Below are 25375 nucleotides of genomic sequence, written 5' to 3' on the forward strand. Positions count from 1 at the left end.
TCATGGGGATTTAGCAAAGGCATTTCATATCAGCCCAGCTATCAGCTCTGACTATCATGCTGTAGATGTGCAAGATGTAAAAGCATGCTTTCAGTTCTGATTTCCCTTTTCTCTCACAAGCTTCCATTAGGGAACCTCTCATCTGTAGCAGTGTGAAGTCATACTAATCAAAAGAAGAATTTTCATAATTTTTTGTGTGTTGCCTGAATTTTACAATATTAGAAGTAGCTATGTAGATACAGCTGCCTTGCGCCTAATGCTGAATACCAGAAGGCCATTGTAACGAAGAGCTTACAGTCTGACTCTATCTGGGATTTGAGTGGCTAACTAAAATCCTTTGCAAATTATCACTGTCACTTCTTTGTAAGCCCTGCTTCCTTTCTTTACGTCTGAATTCAGACTGGGGATAATGAACTTCCTGTATCATGGACTGGGATACAAGGAAACTCATTGTACACTCACCAAGGAAGAGGACATCAGTAAGTAGCTCATGAGGCAGCTCTGAAGGGTCTTATTAGAATGACTTATTCTCTGAGTTTCAGTGGTGTGATTAAGTGCATCATGTGATAAACACTTATAATGAACTTCTTCAGATGCTGCCAGGGAAAACCCAGCAGATAAAATGAAGAATCTCATGGCATTGCTCTCTGCATAACAAACTGATTACAAAGATGGAAAAATCACGCAATTCACTGGATTCTCCCACTCAGGACAACACAACAGTGTTATACAATTCTCTCTTTGCTGTCCCAGATCAAAGTATCCTTGCTACTCAGTCCAGCTCAAACTAGTGCAATTTTTCTCCTCCAAGTCACCAGACAGATTACAGCTAAATGTAACTACTTGCAAGAAAATCTAGTCATTGTTCTGAATTATTTATTTCTTATTAAAGAAAACAAAATAATACAAACAAACATGGCTATGGTTAGAACTAGATGATCTTTAAGGTTGCTTCCAACCCCAACCCTTCTGTGATTCTACAGGGAGAAAAAACCCCAAAGAACTAAAAAAAGAAAAAACAAAACTGAACATAAACTCCCAAGTAACAAAGGCTAATTTGGTTTGTTTAAAAACAGCAGGCCATAGTTGAGAGCATCCCTCGCAGTTTGGGCCCGGCCAATACCTGTAGGACCAATGAACCAGGGTAATACATCAGCATCTGCTCTGCTCTCTCCTCACCCCCAGTTTGCAGCTTCATTGCTTCTCCTTCTCAGCTGCACAGCCTCCCTTCTTTACTCTCCCAAGCTGTCTGTGCCTACAAGGTACAGCACCTCTGCAAAAGGCATCCTGGTTCTGGCAAGAAGCATGGGGTGTATGCACTGGCTCCTGTCCTGTTAGCCAGCATAAATTACAGCACCGCTTCTTCAAGGCCAGTGCTATATCCCTGGCTCGGGTGTCAGCTGGAGCAGGCAACTGTTTCAGAGGGGTGTGGTAAAGATGCAGAGAGGTAGGCAAGTGCTGGACTCTTAAGTGAGGTAATTGGTATTACTTGGGACCCTTAATTCAGTAAAAGGTTAATGAGGGCATCCCCTTCCTTTAAGCTACTTACTGACTGGTTTTCCCTCAGTCCAGATCCCAGACTTTACAGAGCAGTAGCTGAGATGGCAGAAGCTACAAAGCCAGCCCACAGTAATGCCTGCCCTCAGGCTACCTTGCTCCATCACCCCACTGAGTAATCAGCTCTTTAGGGTCACTGGGTGAATTGCCTTAAAGGGAATTACTATGGCAGTTCAGGTGTCAGTAGAAACAAGAGGGTAAAGGGTCACCTGACACCTGGCAGGTCACCTCAGCAGCTCTGTCCTGCCTGTCACCAGTAGGTCTGACAGCTGCCAGTGCCACAGAGTGGAAACAAACTGGCAGTGCTAATTCCTCTGATGCCTCAGGTTTTAGCTTTTATATTTTTTTCAGATTCTGTACTGCTTTAGTGTGTAGTTCTGAGCTTCATATTAGGGGAGAGTAAGCTCTCTTCACAGAGTAGGTCGACAAAACAATTCCTTCAAATGATCCAAATTTCAGGCCCAAGAGCATAAACAACAGTGGACTGAAGAGAGAAAAACAAGAAGGGTGGGACTTCATAAACTAAATCTATAATTGGACAATTAATTCCAGTATGCTAATGGACCAGAACTTATAAAAGTCTCAGACCCCGTGACTGGTTGTCCATTTTGTGACCATTCTCGGTTCATCTTGGGTGAAGCCCTGGCTGGGTTCTAGTGCCCAAGGTGTATCCACTGAGGCCTTTTAATAAATACCTACTTTATTCTTTAACTCTGTCTAGCCTGTGTTCTAGGTCAGCCTTCACAAGGCATCACCTCCATCAGACATACAGCCCTCCTGCCTGCCTCAAGGCAAGAGTGCCCAGCCTGGCACAGAAGTAGCCATCACCATCACTTGTGCACCATCACTGGAAAGCATGCTCTGGCACAGCACTTGGGAGAAGGGTTTTGGTTATGGCTGGCATCGAAGTGTGCTCCCCACTCCATCTGCTTCCCGTGCCCAGGAGCAGTGCCACATCTCCTGTGCATTGCACGGAGCAGCCTGCTAACCCACCTCACTAAACACCAGCTACCAAACCCCCAGATGTGCACAGACACACAGACAGCCTTGCAAGTGAGATCCCATGCTGGCAGTTTGCACTGACACCAGAGCTGCCCCAGAGGCGAGTCTAGGAGCATCCTTAAGTACAACACCAATGTGTTAACATGCTACCTGAGTCGACAGCCACATCACACCTAGTGCAGCTGTTACAAAGAGATCTAGGCAGGAAACATTTGCCAGATGAAGAACACAGGCAGGAATATCAAGTGGACTTGTCAGATGAATTACAGCACTGGTGGGAGGAAGAAGCCCCACTCCTTGGCTTGACCATCAGAATGCTTATCCATCAGTTCTGTTTTGAAGAATGGTCCAGCATTATGGCATCTCAAAAAAGTCCTAGAGGATGGTAAAAACTGTGTTTTTTTCAAGCAGCCAGCCTGGAAACCCAAGAGCAGTTTAAGATGTACATCAAACCGTATGTGAGCTTTCCTATGTACCCTTACTAGCCATTAAGTTTCCCCAGGCCATGCTATTATTCAATTAATAGGATTGCAGGCTATAACTGAAGGGATAATACACCTCTCAGAACTCATCAGTTGTGATGCCATGTGAGAAAGAGGGCCTAATCTTGATTTATTTTACAGCCAAAGGGAATTAATGTATCTAATAGCAAGAAAAAGGTATCTTCAAAATATGGTTCTATGCAATCAGTAAGAATCAATAACAATAACAATACTGCTATTAGACTCAGTCATCAGAGAACAACGGAATTTTAAATCTGTAAACCAAGCAAAAATTTGCACATTCAGTCATTTCCACTTGATAGAGGAGCCTTACTCCTACATGACAAAACAGGTAAAGGTGTTTGTGCTTTAAATCATGGATGCTAACTTATCCACAATCTAGTCTGAAACTGTGAATCAATTTGGAGTGCCATTCAGCAGCTGCCTTTTTACTGGTCTCATACTTGTATGTATTAAATACTGTCCACAGATTTCCTTTGTAGGCCTGTCCCCAGGGACTGAAAACCTGGTGTACTCAACTCATAAATAAAGCTAGTGAGACATGAGCAAGAAAAAACAGCATACTTCTGGGCATCACTCCAGGAAAATAAATATGCAAGATGGCACATCACCCTACACAAGGCTGGCAAAGGTAAAATAACATTTGGGTTCGATCATTACGGAAAAGAAAATAATTCTGTGTTCATATGTACATGCTGATCTTCCACTGAGACAAAAGGGCCAAGGTAAGACTGGAGTTTGACTCACAAGGAAACAAATCTCCTGGAAACAGTTGTAGCTTATTTAACCAAATTGAGGGAATCAAGTCTGAATCTGATCCCTGGCTTTCAGAAGACCCTTGAATTCTCTAGGAATGACCAACACCCTTATTTCCTATCTCTGTGGTTCATGACTCTTCTTATGGCACATGCTTGCTTTTAAATTTTAGGTATACCTTACCCTCAACAGCTACAATGCATGATTTTATACATTAGTATTAAAACACGGTAAGAACAAAAGAGGATGAATTGTCCTACTTTCCTACAATGGATTTGGATGAACATGCTCTCCTCTTTCCATCAGTGCTTCACTCTTTTTTTCTTGAAGACGATATGACATTTACTGGCATTGACTCTTTCCTCAGAGTTTATTATTTTGCTCCCCTTCTGCTCTTCTCTCATTCCAGTCTTTTCTACATTTTTGTTTGTTTGTTTGGGTTTTTGTCTAGTCTTCTGAATCCTTATTTTCCTATTATTAGGCTTTGGACTGTCTAATCCCCAGGTTAGTTTACTGCTGTTATTTATGAGATACTGAAAAGTTTAAGCCAATCTATATAACATATGACAACAACAGGATTGCACAGAAATACTCATTATTTAAGGGATGAACTGGCAGAAGACACATCCTGCAGACTGCAGACAGATGTCTACCTGTGTTTTTTGGCTGTGATTTGGAAATGTACAGAATTCTTTGAGAGCAAATGTGATGTGCTCTCGGCAGTTTTAATTTCATTATGGATTGGTACATATTTTTGCTTTTAGGGATGATGGCTTACTGTTGTCTTATAACTGTTTGCCCGGTGATGTTTGCTGGCAATTTTGCTTGTGTTCTTAAATTTTATACATGACAGTAGAACTGCACACTTGCTGTGCAGACAAAGGTTTAGACCAAGATATTTATTGATGCCACATTCCATTTAATAAGTTTCAAAATTTGGAGTTTAAGGAAAATATCTTAAAAGTAGTGACTCATTCTATTTCAAATTGTTTGGTCGGGTACTCTTACTGTTGCTTTGTGTGTGCATTTTAAAATTACTTTTTTCTTTGTATGATTGAACATGCTTATGCTATCTGGTGTTGCTACTTGCATTGCACAAAGAACCTGCAGGAAAGATATTCATTCCTGTGATTGAATGACTGCTAAAATATAGCACCAGGGTTCAATGAGAGGTATATATGCATATCTGCTGGAGTTGCACATTTGTTGAAGGGACTGCAAGGACTGACACAGTTGATATAGCACATGTAAGCTTTAAGGCATCTGGAGATTTTACTTTGGACAACAGAACACTCAGCATGCCTTTGTGTATGAGAATCCCAAGGGTGCAGGAGTACAACAAAAGGAGAAAGGGGGCTGTGTGGGATATGTGCACATCCAGCACTCATCATTACTGGTAGGTAACTCATGCTCTGTTTTCTTCCTAGCAGTTATACGCATGTGGCACAATTCCACATTTTCAGCACAGTGTACTCAATAACAACCATAAGTTCCTTCCCTGGCAGACTCAGATTCTTGAGGGGTTGCAATAGGAGCAACACTTTATGTTGTAACCCATCAAGAGTTGTTAATATATGTAACATCTGTTGAATTGGGAAGACAGAGCTTCAGGATGATGCTCTGTAGATGTCTAAGATGAATAATTTTCTTGCTGAAATTGTCAGCACAGATGCTGCTCTGACACAGTATGATCTAACGCTTTACCTGGAATTGCTATAACAATCTTAAAACAGACGTGCAGTCTGCAATAACTAGGTAGGAAAAGTCAAGTGAATATCTTAAAATACTTCACTTTTTGTAGTTAGCAGGGAACTTGTTACAGCCCAAGTGTAAAGAGATGACTGACTCCAATAACATGGTTTGACAGAGGAATACAGAAGAATTCTGTAGTTCAGACGGAGCTCCATAACCATCATTGACAGAAACTGGAGGATTCCATTAAGTGCTCTGTCTCCAGTGCACAGAGCACACAAGAGGGATCAGCTTGAGTTTTCCACCTCTCTTGTTGTTGAAGTGATGGCCAAAAGTCATTAAGGGCATAAAATTTTTGTCAAGGATAGGGACTTCTGTGAGCCGATGTGTTCCAGACACAGGTCCCACTGTGAAGCAGGAGAACTACCTTAGATGTACACTTCACGAACCTTCAAGAATTCTGTGAGGTGGGCAACAACACTGAATATAGACTGCTGCAAGTTCAACTTCTTTCAGCCTTTCAGGACTGGCCACTGCTCCAAAGCCAGAAGATGGTTTAAAACATCATGTAGCAATTCCTGAAATGTACTCAAGATACTTCACCGGTCTAGGAGGAAAATCTCATTTTCTTTGCTAGTTAGAATTGTCTCAATGAGATCTTACCATTGTGCAAAAATGAGTGAAAAGCAGCACTTCCTATTCTTAACAGCTATCCAGCACGCAGGCTAAGAGAAGGAACAGCTTTCCAGTCACCATTCCTTTGTTTGGTGGCTCCAAATGCTGGAAGTCCATTAGTTCCACAGTTACTCTTTTCAGGATATTGGGAAAGCAGGACTCTTTTGGCAAGTAGTGATTAAAAATATTAATTTGCTGAGTCTTGCTTGATTGGCCAAGTAAAGTGCCAATTAGAAGGACTGACAGGAAAGAATAAAAGGAAACAGCTATCCCTGGAACATGGAAATCATTGCCTTATTGGCCCGTGCTTGAAGATGTCCGTTCAGGGCAACTCTATTCTGAGCAGATGCCTTCATCTGTTTTTGATTTCCTGTCTGTGTTTGGAGGAGGAGTATCTGCTGAAATCTTTCAAGCAGATACTCTGCAGACTAAGCACAACACGAAAAAAGATTTTATGCAAATACTGTAATTTAATTTCTTCCTGGCACAGAGAGTAATGTCACATTCTCACACTATTGACATGAAGCCATGTAAGATTGCTAACAATCATGATGACCTTTCTGGTTCAGATATTTGTCCACTGGAAACTGGTTTAAGGGTCTGACTTCACTGTAAATAGTCCATCCAAAAACTATCAGATGACAAAAACTTTCTGTCATGACTTGTATGGTGTCAAGACCTAACCTACATCCTGTAAGTAACCCGTTTCCTATGAGGAATTACTTTATACTATCATATAACAGAATAGCACCCACCTATTCTACACTGAAATATTTACCTACTTTCTAGTGTTTCAGCAAGCACAATTTCCCTGAACTGACAGAATCTTTACAGTAAAAAGAGAAGTAAGGGTTCTGTGGTTTGGGGAAGTCAAAGGGAAATTCACTGCCTGGTTCAAAAGCAAATACCTATGTGACCATGTCTAAATTGATGGGTTTCTGTAGCTCACTGTCTTCAACAAGAAAACTTTTAGAAAAGGGGAAGGACACATTGATTTGTATGTGTGAATTCCCCAGCTAATCTTCCCACTTGACTTATAAGAAACTGAGTGATGCATTTGGGATTTGTTATTTTAATCCTCACGGTTTAAAAGCCCCCCTCTGAGGATAGATGAGACCACCACAGCTGTGTGACACTGTAATTGAACCAAAAGTCCTTTGGACCATGAGCAAATATGGTATATAATCCATAGCCCCTCCTCCTCAAGCCCTATCCACTCCAGATGTCTTATAGCACAAGGACCACCAGCAGACACTTAGGATGCTCCTGTACTAACCCACCAAACTCACTCAGGTGCCCAGATGCCAAGGTGCTCTAAGGAAAGGGCAACATGTCCATTTCTAATGTCAGTCCTGTATCTTTGCAGTACAAAATGTGGTTAAGCGTTATTTTCAAAAAGGTTTCAGGTCTGCTTTCATTGGAGCATAAATCTAGGTCTAAAGTGATTATGCAAATGAAGTAATTATGTAAATCTATAAGACTTATGACAACTGGAATTAAGACTGAGGATGTAAATGTGGACCTTGCTATCTTGCATTTGGTGAGGGAGTTTTTATTTTTCTGAACATTGTAATATATGAAAACCTTAATTCTAACACAAATCTTTACTAACAAATCAGGTTGATGGGAGAATGATAAAGGTTAAGCATAATTTATTATTTACAGTTTTCAAAATCATACACAAATCCCCGTGTTCTGAGTGCTAAACTCTTGTGACCTATACATATGTTGTTTATTTTATTAGACTACATGTGAATGAAGTGAACAGCTGTGACCTCCCCTTGCACTTTGAAAGGTCTCTGATAAAAAACAAACAAATCCTCTTTAAGAAAAAAGAAATTTAATTTGGAGCCATTCATTCTGCTTATATAAGGACTTCTGAATGTTATAAAAACATGGAATAATTTCATTATTAATAGTGAAGAGGCAGGTAGAGTCTCACATCTGTTCATATGTTTTGGAGTTGTCTCTTAACATTTCAGTTATAATGCACTGTTCACCACCAGTGTTTTCTAACACAGAACCAGACTCATTGTAAATGGATATGACATTAATGTAAGCCTCTACATGGGCTGAAACTGAGTTCAAGCAATGCCATTCCCTCTTTGTGCAACTTTCAGTTACCTAAAATATGTTATTAAAAGGATCTCCCTCTTTCCATACATAATTTAAACAATGCTTTGTTGGATTGGGTGTGACTTTTTAAGTATAATCACTAAACTGATACTAGTATTTATTTTTAATAAAGTCGCTAAAATTACTGTGTCTACTCTGCAGGCTTATATTGCTTTTATTGCACCAAGTGATTTATTTCAAATATCAGTACATGAAAACTAGGTGTGTGTAACTCATTGTTAAACTAATGCATAACCTTATGTAGTCTTATAAAGATTTAGTTTATGTCAAAAAATGAGACAATTAATCAGTGTAAGTTTTGAATGTGACTAAAACACTATATACATACTTTACTGTAAAGCACGTAGAGCAATTATCACCCAGTATCCCTTCTCTATGCCTCCTGGACTGTATACACTCCTTTTTTCCCCAGAAAATACAGCTCTTCAAATATGAGCACACATAATGAGAATACAACAACAAAACAAGAAAAAAGGCCTCTGAACTCAGCTGGAGAATGAGGCTGGTGCCTCCCCAGCTACAAGATGGTGTTGATCAGCTTGGCTTTCTGCAAGACAGTTGCTCACAGCTTCTGCTGAGCTGTGCACTCAGTATGGGATGTGGAAGAGAGGAGATAGGGGTACTGGGATAGGAGCCTGGAAACAGGGAATATTGTAGCTCATGTTATGGTGTGGAGGGAACTGAAGAAGGAAAATGCAACCAAGCCATTGGTTTGTGACTCACTGACACCATGTATTTTATTTGCCTTGTTCATGGCCTGTGCAAGTTTGATGATCTCTGTCCTTGGTCTTCTTCCACTTACTCCCACTACTATGTGAGCTTTTGCATGTGTCAGCTGACCCAGATGTTTCTCCTCCACTCACTGTCTTCCAATTTGACTGAGCAACTCTTGGGATTAACTGGCAAAAAAAAAAAATACATGAATGGGGTGTATTTTCAGTGACAAAATCTGCAGTTGATTGAAAACTAAAAATTAATTAAAATATTTTTAAACATTTAGTAGATGAGTGATTTGGTGTCTTCTACTTCTTAAATTTTTCATATGTAATCATATTTAGAATAATTTAAATTCTATGATGAATTACCAGAGTCTGTTACTGATTCTCTGTCTTTTAAGACTGAAGTAACAGAAAATTTGTTCACGCTTGCCATATCACTGCCTGGAGAGATGCAGGAACACAAAAAGAAAGCAAGCAGAACATAGCTGTAACTGGCTAGGCTCATTTAATCCAAATGTTTAATAACCAAATGTTCCTAACAATAAATAAGAAATAGCACTCTGTTCTGTATCAAAGGATATATTTGAACTCCCTGGGCAAGTCTGGCTTAAGCTTATGAGGTATGTGTTAGTGGAAAGGAAATACACAAATAAAAGATGAATATGTTCTGAACTACTTTACCAACAAAGAAGAGGGGAGGATACAGAACTACACAGTTCTGTACTTTGTTCTTGAAACAAGCAGAATAACTTCCCTCAAAGCACACACTGTGATCTGCACAGGCTTGACAAGAGCCCAGGCCTGGCCAGATACCCAGATCAGCTCTCTGTGCCCAGCTGGAGTCATGTCATGTCAGTGGACACGTTAGCTTAAGGCACAAAGCAGTGATAAGAACATATTTACCCAGCTAAGAGGAAAAGTGCAGTAAATCTCTCTGTGTCATTTTCCACCATGTTCCTCAAACAGTTACATAAACCCAACCCACATTTCTCTCTTACTATGTCACAGATATAATCCTCTCCCTAATAAAATAATGATAACAAAAGATCTATGTTTGAAAAAACATGTTAAATAATTTGCAGGCATGATTAACAGTTCTGCTGAATGGTAAAAATCTGGTTATAGCAGCTAGGGTATGGTGGTTTTTTAGGGGCAGGATAAAGTTTATTTGATTCTCTGTAACTGTGTGTCCTCAGCTGAACCTACCAGCCCTTTACTGTGTGAGGATTATAACTCACGCAGTTGGATCAGCCTCTGTTTCTATTTTTAGCACAGATCTTGCTCCTTATTTAGTCCTGATTGCATAGCCAGAACTGCATTCTCAGCAGCTCAGTGAAAAGCCTGCCTGTTCCATTTTACAACTTTTCCAGACAAAAAGATGGGAAGCCTGTAGCTTTCCAAACAGTCTTATTTTAGGAGCTTGCAACACGATACAGTCCAAAAACCCAAGGGCCACATGAATCCCTGCTGAAATACTATAGACTTTCCTGAAGTTTTACACAGCAAGAATTTGGCTGCTTCTAAGTTAACTGGGATATTAAAAAAAAAAAAAAAAAAAAAAACCCAACAAAACAACAAAACAAACAAACAAAAACAACCCAATCAAAAACAAACAAAAAACCACCAACCAAAATATCCCAACAAACCCAAATAACCAAAACCAAACAAAACCCCAAATTCCCCAAAAACCTTTTTCGCCCTAAATACTTAAAATATATCTATTGAAACAGTAATAGCCATCTGGATCAAATTCTTCAAAAAGCATTTTATCCTCCTTAGATTCATAGTTTATAAATCCAATTCAGGAAGGCAACTACTAACCAAAAAAGAAATAAACAAGGAAAAATGGAAAATGTTGGTTTTAAAGAATCTCTTAGCAGGGATGACCACACAGAAGTAATTTTCTGCCACTCAATTAAAACCATAAGAACATTCCTGGTTTTGAACAAAGTTTTCCCACTACACCAAGGAATTTCTGCAATTCTGTCAGCATCAGCTAAAATGCTTCACCTTCACTTTTAGGATTTGCTTCTGGAATACCTCCTCAGTCATTTATACTTCTCAAGCTATAGTTCCATTTGTTGCATGCAAGTGCATAACTGAAACCCAAGATTAAGATGATCGAGACCACTGTAAGGCTATAAACACACAAAATGCAAAAAATCTACATGGGTAATACATGTAAAATACATTTTTATCCCCATGTACTGAAATACAATGTCAATAATGGGTCTTATTTTCATGTGAGAAGACACTGCATCTTACCATACACTGAAATGACACATAACTCCAAACAGGTCTTTTATTCCTAACACAAGATACTTATAGCCTTGCATGCACAGACCTCTTGAATGTAATCCCGAATCCTTTCTCTCCAAACCTGTCATAAATTGCTAAGGAATCGTTATGCTGGTCAGACAGTGGTCACTGAATTCAGCCAGTTTTATTGTACATGTAAGGATATCCAGCACTCCTCCTGCAGTGGGGAGATTGACTGCAGACAGAAATCTCCCACAACTGCCCCTGTACTCAGGCTGTTGACTAGTCCCTTCATGGCACACTGAGAACACAAAGGCATATTTAAAAGAAAATTAACTGGAGGAGTAAAGAATTGAAATCAATTAAGAAAAGGAGGGACTGATCTATTCTCATTGTAAATTTAATTACCCTTTAGTCAAAAAACTGGGCAAATTACAAAGCCAATACAAAACAGAAGGGCCATAAAAATTATGTATTCAGCAAGTCTGCATTTGCATATTCTGTGTTCCCCAAATATCTTACTGATTCTGTGAAAATGGAGAATATTCCAAATACATGAAGTCAAGTTCCATATCTTGATTTAAATGACAGGCTTGGAATGCCACAAGAAGTACTCTAGATCACTATCTGGAAGGCAGAGGGTTAGGAACTGAAATAACTGGAAGTCATTAACTGAAAAGACCCAAGAACTTGAAAGCCTGTTCATTCTAGCAGCTCTCAGAAACATTGCACCCTTGTATCCTGAGTGTAGATTACTGAAATTTGGGTATTTGGGATGTGGAATATCTTGGCTGAGCTTCTAAGTGTAACACATAAAGCTGAAACTCTAGCACATTTGGACAAATATAATTTAAAAATACTCATACCAAGACACCAATGTGCAAATTGGAGCGATGAAATCACAATTTGTGTGCCTACAAATTAGGAACAAAAATTTAAGCATGACTATTCTGAGAAAAAAGGTATTTAAGAACAGAGTTCTATTCTCAAAAATCCACTCAAATTTTTTTTCAAGATTATACTGAGAGACTGAACTGCACCTGAAATCCTTCAGAAAATGCCTAAAAACCTAACGCAGCCAAAGACTAAGATAACTTTCTTTAAGCCCTTTTCAAGGGCTCTGCCTGACAGAGGAGCCCAAGAAGCTGGTACTGAGTTGCAGGGGTTCAGGACATATAGTTTGAAAGTCTGTACACCTTTATATTCCAGGAGGGTGTGGAGAAATTTTTCACAGGGAGACCCCCTAAGGAATCATTACAAGATTTTCTCTAGCAAGCCTCTGGCATGGATTTTCTTATGAAATACCATAGCATAGTGCAAAAAGTATCAAATTACTCACAACTGTTCTGGACATATTTTTTCATAAAAAAACGTGACTGCTGAATCCTTTTGGAAGAAAACCTGATCTAAGTGTATATAGCTTTGTTTGTAATTCAACACTATAAAGAGTACCCTAACAAATTATTAGTGTTTTGCAACTGACGTAGTAACTATTTCTGCATTTTCAGTTAAGAGTGACCATTTCTCTGTTTTGAATTAGTAAATCTGCATAACATTAAAATAAATTACTCAAGTGCCATTTTAAATCAAAATTAAGTAGGTCACTTTGAAGTCAGCTTCGATGGGTAGTTTTGTTGTTGGTTTTGGTTTTCTTTTTCAAATGAGAGCATGAGTCCGTTCCCTCAGCACCACTTAATCACTGGTAACTTTTATGAAGAGCAAACAAAAAGCCTCTTCTATTTATCCATTATGTCCATAAGAGGTGAGAACAGCTTGATGCAAATGAAAATCATTAAAGCATTTTGCACTACCATTAACTGTCTGAATATGTGTCTATGCAAATGCAGCACATTACCCAGTGAAACTGCAGCCTCATGACCTTTTGCATTGAAAATCTATGCCTTATGACTCTCTTAGCAGCTGAAATGCTTTCTATCATGTGTCTTTGTGTGTTGGGTTTGGACACAGTAATGGAGTGCAAGCCATTTCACAGAAACATATTCAGTTTCAGATACCCCTTCACCCTGGCTGGGGAAGGGATAACATCAGAGATACCCGATTTGCAGCAGTGCTATGGTACAAATAATAAGCCAAAATGTGATTGCCCAGATCCAATCCTGCATGCATTTACACCCATAACTTCACTCAAATGAGTAGTTCCATTTAAGACACAATGAACATATAGTAATGCAAAACTGTGACTGGTTTGTAGGATTAGAGGCCTAATTAGATATTAAACCTACTGACCTAATTCTTTAGAACTCCATCCTTTGTGCAGCCATTTATACCCAACCCCAATGGTGGGCAGAACCTGGCTATTCCCACACGGTGCCACAGTGCCTGCCTGATGAGATGGGTGAATGTATGGAACTTAGAGAGTCTAGTCTTCCAACAGCAATACCTGCTGACAGCAGTGCCCCACAACTCCTGTCTTCTTAAAAGCTTGAACCACAGACACATTTACAGAAGCCCAGACATCAGGTTACAGGACATTTATTGCTGTTCAGTCTGTCTCTCTCCTTGGCAAAATTTAAGTCACCCTTCAATCACAAATTTGCACCTGCTGCATAAGCTTTTCTAGAACTAAGTCTTTGGCAGAGGCTATCTCCCCCTCCTTTGGGACATATACTTTTGTTGCATACTTTTATGTAGCAGCAGAGTGGTTAGGACAGTGCATTATTCAATAGCAGCTGAAGAGGCAACAGCAGACTGGATTCCAGGCTTTCCATTTGAAGGACACAGAGCCAACCTCTCTTGTCTCACAGTTCTGGCACACTCTGAGGAGAATGTTTCAATCAGCAGGTAGTTGCATGTAAACCATCTCTCACCTCCAGTTTGGGATCTTGCCAATCATTGCTGATGACTGGAAGACTTAGAGGACAAAAAGAATAATGAAATTTTAATTTCCTAGGCCTGCTGATGTTTTTTTCATTGGACAATAATTAGATACCTTACATACACAGTACTGAGTGCAGGGACAAAGGACCTTTGGGCAGGGGTCCTGATTACTCATTTATTTGGATGTTATGAAAAGTTATTAATGCATTTCGAGGCCAGGCTGGATGGGTGTTTGAGCATGCTGGTCTAGTGGAAGGTGCCCCTGCCCTTGGCTGAGGGTTTGGGACTAGATGATGTCTGCGGTCCCTTCCAAGCCAAAACATTCTACGGTTCTATTTGAAGCACATAGAAAAGAATCAGTCAATGACACTGAATAACCCTAAAAGTCTTTTTCTGATTTTGGCAAATTGGCACATTTTAAAAATCTAATTTAGTAAAATGAACCCAAGGAACAAACCTGAATACCAGCCTGCTTGTCACCTGGCCAGTGTGCTGGGGGGCAGTTTAGGACCATAAGAAAGAGCCATCCAAAGCAGCATTCCCACATTGGTCAGGGACAGCAATGGAAGGCAGGGTGACGAAGTGGTTTCAGCAGCCCTTTTCATTTACCACTATAGCTGCAATATATGGTAAGTAACATTAAAAAGGATCTAAAGGAGGAAATTGTGAATTCTACTCTAATGCGACAGTTCATACCAAGTAATTTGGAATTTTTAAACCTTGGAAGTAGCAGTGTTATAATTTTATAAATGATTAAATTAAAATAAGCTTAAAAAGTTTAGGGTTCTTAGGAACGTATGTATTATGCTAACAACAATACAGTATTTACTGAAAAGTTGTGCCTATAACTGGCTCATTCATCTCATTTTCTGTCAGAACACAAGAAATAAAGCTGTTTATGTTTCCAGGTAAGGCATTTTATCCTGGTGGCAACTACGGCTGTATATTCTCTTTATCTGAGTGGAATTTACTTTTAAACAGAACTATTTAATTCAAAAAAATGCTAATCCTTTCAAATTGTGATAAAAGATTAAAGTTATTCAGGATAAGCTGGAAAACCATGGATGCTGCAGATTCCTTTGTTTAAAAGAAGCAATTTCTGAAGTACTTTAAAAAAAAAAAAGCAATTCTGAGCCAGTAAGAAAAAGAAGAAATTAGGGAACTGACTAGTAACCTTGGCTGGAGCAAGAGGGGAAACTCAGATTACAGGTATTGAAAGTTTGATCACAAAAAATAGTGGCAGCTAAAACATCTGGTCTTTAAACATGGGGTTTTTTTCCTCAAACAAGAACTAAGAAAAGGTGGACATTTTTCATAAGAAATCCAATTTCCTCTTCAAATAAATAGATATTAAAAAAAAACTTAGAATGCTTTTAAAAGCTTATTCATTACAGCACAAAAATGCAGTCTGATTTTTAATGTCTACCTAAAGATCTACCCAGAATAGCCATCATAGCTGCTATCTTTAGACAATGATCAAGAAAAAAAAAATAAAAATCAGGGTATGTAGAAAAGCTACTGTTAAATGAAAGACATACCCATTTTCCTCGAAGTACAAGAGACCTTGGCACTGACAATTCTTGTTTCAAATGTCCAGCCCTAATGCTTTATTTCAGACTGTTGCTACAGCTTTGCAGACATGCTTGCAACTACACTTGATCACTTGATTTACTGACTGATTATCTTCTGTTTCCTTTTAAAGGTAAAGAATGTGTCTAAAGCTGAGCTGGAGAATGTGATCACTTCTTAGAAGGTTCTCTTCCCTCTCTGAACAATGTGAGACTCTTTCAAAGTTACTTTTATGGCATAATCATTTCCTGTTTCCCCCTGTGCATTAGTAATTTCACTCACCTTTTTTTTTTTTTTTCCAAAAAACCACTGTCCTAATGCAAACAAATCAGTTAATTATTTGAGATTAAAAATTAAACAGGTCAAAAGCCTCAGTCCTGTCCTCAGAAAAACAGGACAAAATACTGTCTCCACAAAATAGCTTACAAAGTAGCACAGGGAAAGGAAGGTGGATGTAGTGTGAAGAGGCTGGAATATGAAACAGTACTTGATACTTCACAGATTTTGGGGGCAGTGTTGTTTCATCTTATTAGCTAAGTCATCAAGTTCCTGCTTTTGGACAAAAAAAAAGTGTCACTGATTTTCTAAGTAAAACAGCTGCAAGATTATTCAAGACACAGCAGGAAACATGCACCATATTATAACAGAATCCAGCCCCAGTCACTTAACTGCACAGCTCCCAGAGAGAACATGGCCCATTTCTGTACACGACTACAGGTGTTTATGAGCAGCACACATGATTTCCCTCCCCAAAATCTGTAAACAGAATCACAGTGTCTTGCCTTTCAATCTGTCCTAACTTCAGTTAGCACATGGAATTAGATTAGCAGATTTACTCTATAAACCCCATTTTGCATCTCCAGTGGTACCTCCCTGATGCTTTGAGATATAAAACGATCAATACATTGGGATGAAAATTAATTTTATTTGCAAAATTCAAATTGTCGAGGTAGATCTGTGTGCTGATGGGGTCTGCAGACTGTCATAGTAAAAATAAGAAGAATATCTCAATATTAAAATAACATAGTAATATCATCCCTTCAGTGTGAGTTCTAAGGAAAAAAGAACACTAGCAAAAAGCATTCAGTAAATGAATACTTTTGAAAATAGACTTCAGTAGCCACAAAATTAGTTTTTTAAACATCTAGACAAGAGCCTTACCTCTGAAATTGCATTAAACTTAATTTCAGATGAAGCAAGCCTGAAAATATTAGCCTTAAAGGACAGCAGAATACTAGGCAATATTTACCTTACAATAAAACAAACACCTCCACTTTCCCCAAAAGCCAGAACAAAATACAGGGTCCAAAGCAACTCTTTAGATAGTACCTAACTCAGTTTTGTAACACATATGGTACTCCAATGAAACCTCAAAAATCTCTTAGGATGTGCTGCATAGGTTACAATGTAAAATAGGAGGTCCAAAGGACTGTGTAAAAATTCTGTAGCTTAAAGTAAACAGTAAGTATTGCAGGGCTCAAGATAAAACTGGAATATAGGAAAAGAAGTAATTTATCTATACCTGTGGTGCCACAGGAACCATTTTATTTGACAGCTTCATTAATCCCCAAGAGGCTGCAACGTGGGCAACTTTGAGGACACTGAGATACTTCGACATAAATTAGTGAGGCTAAAATGCAGCCAGAAAACTGTAAAATTAAATTAAAAACAAGAAAAAGCAAGCTACTGCTATGGAAAAGACTGAGAGAAATATTCTGGAACAGATTCTGGAATATACAGTGGGATGGCAATACCCCAGAGGCATCATATTTGTAAAGGATCTAAGGATAACAAGCAAGCAGAAACTACAAATAAATTTGTAAGAGTACCAACAAAGAGACTAATTGAGATTTGGGCTGCATACTTGGAAGCAGTGTATCCTGGAGCAGGAAGGTAATGGTTTCTCTAAACACGGCTGTAGGCAGACTGTGCAACACTTTATTTGTGGACAGCCAACAGTCCTTCAAACCTCGTGGTGGACCAAACATCAATACTCCCAAGTAATTAATTCTGCCCTACAAATGGAGGTCATACGGTCGCCTGGACATAAAACATGAATACTTCATCCACATTCTTTACAACCACTCTGGAAATCACAAATGTGTTCTAGGCATATTACAAGAAAGATCTATGCAAATTGGGTGGAATTCACATAAAAATAACAGAAATTCTTTGGGAGCTGGAAAGAATCAAAAGGAAATGTTATAAACCTAAACAAGTGTTACTTTACTTAGCTTAAGCTAAGCAAGTAAAAAGTTTAAAATGCTTTTTTTTAACATTCAGTTTGATTGGGAAAATGATTTCAAAGCAACAAACCCCAGGAAGGAAAAATAATTATTTGAGGGCGACAAAAGGTTATATATACATACTTATTTAGGAACTCAGAGAAAGCATATACTGAGTTCTAGAGGTAATTGTCCTAATAGAAGAAAATATAGCAGGCATCTGAAACTTCAGTGTAATGTATACACTTGTATATAACAGAGACCAACAGAGATGGACAAAATATTTAATGGAGCTCTGCCATCTCTAAGCTAATCTTAAAACATTTTAAGTTTACTCTTATAGCAGCACTCCTCTTTCCTTTTGAATAACAGATGGCTGGTTTTGATCTACATATTGCACTGGGGCTTCTTTCACTTTGTCTGATGCATGAACGAGGAATGCTTCCCATAAGTCAGACTCCATGGCAGAAAAAAACGGAGCATCTAAAATAAAATGGCTTTCACTCCTTACCATCCAGCCCCATTTCTGTGATTAATTCACAGAAACCCATTTCCCATTTTAAAACAACAAAAATTCAAATAATAACCACATACTCATGCGTATTTGGCTAAACAATTTATAAAAGAATGATAGGGCTTTTGGCAGTTATAGTACTTGAAAATTTTCCATTATGACATCCTTCTAATTACTTATTATTTGAACCATTTGGGCTAACTGTCTTCACACCAGACATATTTCTCAACGGAAACTTTCAACTAAATGCTTCAACTATTCATCAGAACTAGAATATGAAAAATTATTTTTCACTTTTCTGTTTAAAAGCAATTCTTACAAGCATCTACCTGAGCTGCATCGTGCGGAATAGAAACTTCAGAGTATGGAGGGATTGGCAGCTCTCTTGTAAAAATAAACCTATTACTTTGACTTTTTTAAAAAAAGCTATTCAAATGCTCAACCAATTTTCTTTGTATACACCACTACTTGCTAGTAAATCTGTTGAACATACCATTTCCCAAAACAGTATTAATGCTCAAATGTTATATGTCATCACACACTGTTTTCTCTTTTGAGTCCATTCCCAACTTTTACAGTCATTAGTACAAAGCAACAAACAGAAGGTTTTTAAATAAGCTGGTTCAGCAATGCCAACAACTCTAGCCCTATTCCTCAATTATCTAAGACTCAATCAGTTCATCTTAATCAACTTTAATCTATGAAATTCTCACTGTCACATAAGCAATCTCTGAATGTCACTTAGTCCTATACTGTTAACTGCTTCCCAACAATGTATGTTCTTGTTATACTAAACTGAATTCCTTATGCAATAATATAATTATTTCACTCTTGACAACAGGTCATTTTCCAAGCATGGAAGGGAACCTCAATCATTTCTTGACATGTAGAATTCTGTCAGCAAACCTCACCTTTACAATTAAGTGTTTACTGGCACTCTTCTTACATGATGCACGTGCTGGTTCTCAATTAACTACACTTTCTCAACTTTTTCAAAAAGTGGCATAGTTCTACATTGTTACACATGTAATTCTTTATTTATTTTTATATTTCAATTTATATAATTTTCTTGAATACTTATGCATTTTCCTGTAGGCACATTCATTCGGTTGCAGGTTTTTCTGATACAGGGCAACAGCAAGACCTGAAAACATTAGAAAAAAAATCATTTAAAAAAAAAAAAAAACTACGAAAAGGATAACTTTCAATGAAAACTGTTTGAGACATAAGTTGCTAAATGCAAATACAACCCAGGAAACAAAAATGGTCACAGACAGTTTGCATTTTCATATAAAGATTATGTATGTGAGTTTGTACAAACAACTCATTTACAGATAGGAACATATACATAAGGACATGATGTATGTTGTAGAAGGGTTGCCTTTTACACTGCTGTCCAGATTTTCTGTAACAGAAAGCTGTACCATCTCCATGGTACACAATGTGTTTTGTACAATGATGATGAGAACTCATTTATCCTAATGGCTAAATTGTCTGCATTGATTAGAGGAACCCATTATTGAAATGCTCAGGGATCTACATGCAGTCCTTCTAAAATTTTGATAATCAGGTGCAGTCATGTGTAATAACCAGCAAACATCATATAACCTTTTCCATAATCTCGTCAATCTCCATATTAAAATTCACTGAAATGCTCTCCCTGCTGCTTTCACTGAGAGAAGAAATCCATTCATCCATTGGATAGAATCCTTCTTTCATGGAAAGTTCATTTCTAGTTTATATCTAATCATTCTACATTGAGAGTGTTCTTTGTCTTAAATATTTTTTCTTCTTTCTTAACTCCAGAGTTCTAGATCTTATTTGATATGCTGTTCTCCTTCAAATTTAAAGTTATTAGCAACTTTTACTTATATGCTAACCAGGACTGCGCAAAAGACATTAAATGGGCAGACTCCATCTGCAGCCAGCTTCCAATTCTATAGTCCTTCTCTCAAAACAATACATCAGAACTTCTCATCAGCAATTCTTTACGTTATGCATCTTCCTTCTTTTCTCATATGACACTACACTGAACCTTTATATGAAGCACAGATTAAATCTGATTATGGTGGTGCTTGGATGACAGTTGGACTAGCTGATCTTGAAGGTCTCTTTCAGCCTTGATGATTTGGTGAAATTGACTTAATTTTGTCAAATAATTATTTTATTAAAAAAATACACAGTTACCCCAACAGAATCTAATGTTACTACACCAAAGACATATCTCTTTATTTTTTTACTTCAATGCCTTTGCATACCCTATATTATCATTTGTTTCCTATGTCCCATACAATGCATATTTGAGACTTTCCAATCACATGGCACTGTTCTTGCCCTGACAGGTTTATTAAGAGTCTTTGCTGAAAGACTTTTTTGATACTTCTAATATTTTCATAATTGACACCTAGCTTCATTTTCCCATCAGGTTTCTAGTGACAAGATACTGATGGTAATGCCACTGACTATACTTCAGAGCCTACTGCCTAGCCTGTACCTAGTAACTGAGAATTAAAACAAACAAACAAATACACCTCATTAATTAGGATCTTAAACATTCTTTCCAAAACACTGTTACCCCTACCAATTATTTCAGCAGCCTAAGAGCCACTTTGAGGCAGTTTGGTATGTACAGGTTGCTCAATTCCTTGCTGTTCACATACTGTCTTTAGATTTTTATCTGATAATATCCAGAGAGTAACGGTCTTTCAGCTGGTCTGATGCACATGCATGGTATTGTTTAAAATTCTGGCTTTAGTGGGCTTAACTACCTGGAGTATAAGCAAGGCTTGTCAGAACTCTCATGCGAGGACTTCTTGCACTGGGTGTGTATGGAGCCTTAGAGTCTAACAAGAGTATGGACTGTCACACATGACAAAGCAAGGACACGTTTGGCAGGCCAGAACTATACAGCGTAGCACCACGTATTACAGTGTGAAGATTTAGATCTTTAGATCACTTAGTCAGTGGGGCCACTCTGGGAAATAACCTTCCTGTGCAATACAGACAGTCTGACTGTCTAGGTTGGGATACCAACTGGATGGACCACATATAACTCTTTATCCATGTGTCCAGGTTTTCTCCCTGCACAAACTGTCTTTCTGTCACCTGCAAAAATAGCACCTGAAAATATGAGCCACACTCAGCTCTCATTTTGAAATAACAGTTTGGATAAATCCCCTGACTGAGAGAGCGCTCCAAGATTCCAGATCACAGACCTCAGAAATACTGAACATCCTTGAAATCAATAGGAACTCAAACATGGCTGACTGAGTTTTGAACTTAAGATGTACTGCTGGAAATTTTACCTTTGTGTCATAGTCTAAACTCTTATCACAAATTTTGTTGCACTCTGCTATTATAAATAGTAGCAAAATGCAGATTTTCCCTTAGCCTCCATCATGTATAGTCACTATATATTCTGTTTCTGCTTATATTTGCACTTATAATTTTTTGTGACCTGCAGATATCATTTTGTGACCATTTTTTTAAAGTAGCTACACAGTAAGCATTAAACAAAAATAAAAACTGACGTGCCTTCTGTTTAAAAAAACAGGGTAAACCTTTATTGATTTTACTCTATGGAGAAATTCTGACTTAAAAGATAGTCATCAGTTATGCTGCTAAGTAATACTATTAATACTCAAATTTTGATTGTACAGCTGTTTAGCTGTGCATGATTAGGACCAGTTATATATTCAAGAGTGATTATTTTCATGCAAATACTTGGCTGGCTAATGGGGAGAACAGCTGCTGCTTAGCAACTGGAGGAACAGAGAAAGGGGGTGACTTGCTTTATAACAGAAAACGGCATGAAACCTTGAGAGAGAGAACATATAGGGTTTGGAGTCACTGTAGAAAATGAGTGGTAGTGGTGTCTGACCAGGATATTTCCTTTTACAATTACTGACACCCTAGAACAGCAGCATTTTCAGGTAATGAAGTGTAAACTACAAGAAAATTTATATATCATACAGGCATACACACATGTGAGTGAACAACAGATAAAACAACTCCTAAAAACAAATACTGACACACAAATTGAAATGTAGGAAATCCACAGGCTTTGTGTCTGTCATCTGTTGAAAGGGTTAAACCAATTTTCAGAATTGAGCAACTGAAAACTACCACAAGCCAAGCTTTCTGGAAGAAGTGCTCTCTTTCTTCCTGCTGCTCAATCTCAGTCCCTGCACTGCCTCCTCCTCTGTGCAAGCACAGCCTTTCACACCCCTACATAATGAAGCAGATCAAGGACCTGATGGAGGTTAAAACTAAGCCATATTTCTTAGTGGGATCGTTTTTACCTGGCTCAGCTTCCAAGCCAAATTTCTTGTGCTTGCATTCAAATGCTTGCACTGATATGAGAAGGAGGGCAGGGGACCTCCTGTGACAGTGCTGACTCAGTCTTACCTTGGTGCAACCCTGCAGACAAACCTACTGACTTGACTGCAAGACAAAACTGAAAGCAGAAGTGAGCTGCAGGAAACTACTGGAAACTGAGAAGGCACCACTCAGAAATCATGCAAGTTCCACAAAAGTGTCTGCACAGGTTTAATGTACGCGTGGATTACACTATTTACATCAAAAAGGAAAGTCACTTTCTTTTTCTTTTTCCTGAGAGTAACATTCAACATTTCAGAAATCAAATTAATACCTCATATGAACAAGAAACTGGCTCTAGGTTAGGTATCAATTGTTCTTTCTGATTTCAAAGCATGGTTCTCCCTGATTTAATAAACAACATAAAAAATGTTGTCGTTTTAAAAGAATACTCTGCATGACATGCTTTAGCAAATCCTGCTTCATGCTTCTAAGAAGTAAGTTATTTCAGCTTTCTACACTATTCTACTGTGGGCAACTGGTTTCTATTCAGCAGGACTCCCAGGTATGAACTTGTGCTACATCTCACAGACCACACTCCTTTAGGAGAAACCAGAATCCACCAGTGGCTCAAATGTCTTGGCTTATTCACCAACCCAGCTGAGGGGCAGATACACCATCATATTCTCCTGCCTGTGCAGAAGACAACAGAATACAGCAGTGGACTGGTACTCCCCAGCACGGAGGAGGACTGCTGACCTACCCTCAGCTCATGCAGGCACCACACCACATCTGCCAGGGTTCCAAGACATTAAACTGTCAGTGAAATACACAGTGGTGGGAAGACACAATGCTCAGCAAGTTAAGATCTAAGATCATGTGAACAGAAAGAAAACAGAGCATGGAATAGAGTAACACAAGAATTGTTACTGCCCCTACCAAAGTTCTGTGGAAAATTAAGGAAATGGATTAGTGAGGGAGCAGGACAAAATGTATTCCAATAACAATAGTTAGAGATGCTGTTTGTTAACAAGCCCCACCATTAAGCTCCTAGTGATTTATTAGCCTTTGTGAAATCTAAGTATTCATAAGAGTATTTTTGCAGTTCCAAAGGTTTTCCAAATATTAGCTTTGCAAATGTAAACAACTGTCAAAAATAAAAGTTGTAGCTCAGTTATTCTTTAAAAACAATGAAAATAGTTTAGCTTCAACCCTATTTCAACCACTTCTGTGACCCAAGATTTCTTGATGACTAGGTAGTTAGAATTTCTTTTTCTGTTCACATTAAAATGAGTTTAAGGAGAAAAACAGATGTGAGCTAGAGAAAATAAACAGCTTACAAAGAAAGAGTAGGAAACCAGTTACCCCTGAGTAGACAGGCAAGCTTCCTGTTCATTACAATGAAAAAATGAAGGGTAGCAACAGCCTGACCTGTCTTTTGTTCAAATCTAAACCCGAAACACATGTAACCGAAATGTGAAACATGTGTTCTATATACTGGACGTTTGTCAGGTTTTATAGATTTGTACATCCAGCCTCGTATCGTATCGTATCGTATCATCCAGTCCTGCACGCACATGTATCAGCACCACTCTGAGTGCGTGTGAGAGCATTTGGCCTTTTAACCGGCTCATCTCCCACACCGCCAACTCTTTGGATATTTGCTATGGTTTGGGGTTTTTACTCGCGGACCCGCAGCTCTCAGACAAAGAGACTGCAACAGGAATCTTAAAACTAAACTCAAGGTTTTTTCAGTGCCTCAACCTAAAGTCAAGCCTGTTTTATGGCTTTCAATAAAAACCTGCACGAGAGCGCTGCAAACCGCAAAGTAAGCTCTCCTAAAGGGCGGAGGCGGAGGAGCAAGGGCAGCAGGAGCAGGCGGACGCGACCGCCGCGGGGCCGAGCCGCCCGCAGGGACGCGGGGCCGCGACCCCGCCCCCGCCGCTCCGCCGCAGCGCGCCCGGCCCAGCCCCACCCCACCCCGCCCCCTCCGCGCGCTCGGCCCAGCCGCCAATCGCCGCCGTTCCTCCGCAGCCCCGGCCCCGCCCACCTCCCGCGCCGCGCGCGCTCACCGTCACAGCCCGAGGGCGCGCGGGCGCGCGGGCGCTCCACCCCCTCCTCCCGGTCCCGTCCCCCTCCTCGCCCCCATCTTCTTAGGGTTTGGGTGTTTTTTTGGCTGGCCCTTGCGGCGTAGGGAGACTCACCTCCCCGCTATTCAAAATGGCGGTCGACCCAGCTTAACCCCGTCGTGTCCCGGGAGCGCTGCCTCTCCCGCCCCATCCGCGGCTCGGGATTCCGCAGCCTCACCCCCAGCCCGCGCGGCCGATCGCCGAATCACCGAGGACATCCCTCTGTCACTCCCTGCCTCCTCCCTCGCCACTGGGGGAGGCGAGAGAAAGATTTTTTTTCCCCCGCTCCCGCTCCCACGCGCGCTCGCGCCCCGCCTGCCGAGCCCAACCGAAAGGTGGGGGGGGGGGGAGCGCGCGTGTGTATCGGGGAGTGACGGACACCTCCTCCGCTCGTTGAGCCCCTTTCCTCCCCAACACATGGCCCATCCACCCCCCTGCGCCTTCCCCCAATGGTTGCATCCGTGACGACATCATCATGGCAACA

At 39.5% G+C, this 25375-nt stretch overlaps 1 long non-coding RNA gene across 1 annotated transcript; it reads right to left on the reverse strand.

Moving 5' to 3' along the window:
- Nucleotides 1-9032: 9032 nt before the first annotated feature.
- LOC132325215 (uncharacterized) lies at nucleotides 9033-25308 on the reverse strand. Its single transcript, XR_009485849.1, has 3 exons — nucleotides 24967-25308; nucleotides 19357-19589; nucleotides 9033-9220 (listed from the first exon to the last, which is right to left on the reverse strand). It is a non-coding gene; the product is annotated as an uncharacterized LOC132325215 (long non-coding RNA).
- Between the last annotated feature and the right edge of the window lie 67 nt (nucleotides 25309-25375).

The sequence above is a fragment of the Haemorhous mexicanus genome, chromosome 3 (genome assembly GCF_027477595.1).
Source record: "Haemorhous mexicanus isolate bHaeMex1 chromosome 3, bHaeMex1.pri, whole genome shotgun sequence".
Taxonomy (NCBI): domain Eukaryota; kingdom Metazoa; phylum Chordata; class Aves; order Passeriformes; family Fringillidae; genus Haemorhous; species Haemorhous mexicanus.